This window comes from Apteryx mantelli, chromosome 2, assembly GCF_036417845.1.
Source record: "Apteryx mantelli isolate bAptMan1 chromosome 2, bAptMan1.hap1, whole genome shotgun sequence".
Lineage (NCBI taxonomy): Eukaryota > Metazoa > Chordata > Aves > Apterygiformes > Apterygidae > Apteryx > Apteryx mantelli.
The window spans coordinates 15,654,141-15,654,482 of NC_089979.1; positions in this window are offsets into that span (position 1 = coordinate 15,654,141).

Below are 342 nucleotides of genomic sequence, written 5' to 3' on the forward strand. Positions count from 1 at the left end.
GAGGAAAGTCGGTGGGTTTTTGCTTGGTTTTGTTTTTTCCCCCTTAAATGCTCCTTCCTCCTTTGGAAACGGATGCGGGCAAAAATGTCCTCACGACTTATGGAGAAATCTCTGCCAAAAGTTTCTAAAAGAAAAGGTTTCAATAATCTGTTCCATAAACCTGCTCCAAGAGAAAGCCGCTTTCCTATTGCTAGTGGCGTCACTAACTTGCCAAACAGTAACTTGCTGAGTGTGCGAGATCGGAGGTTTGGGGCCTCCCTCTTTTTTTATTTTCTCTCCATTTTTGATGCTCTGATATGATCTTTTCTCAAAGATCACATGACAAGTGAGTGCTCTCACACT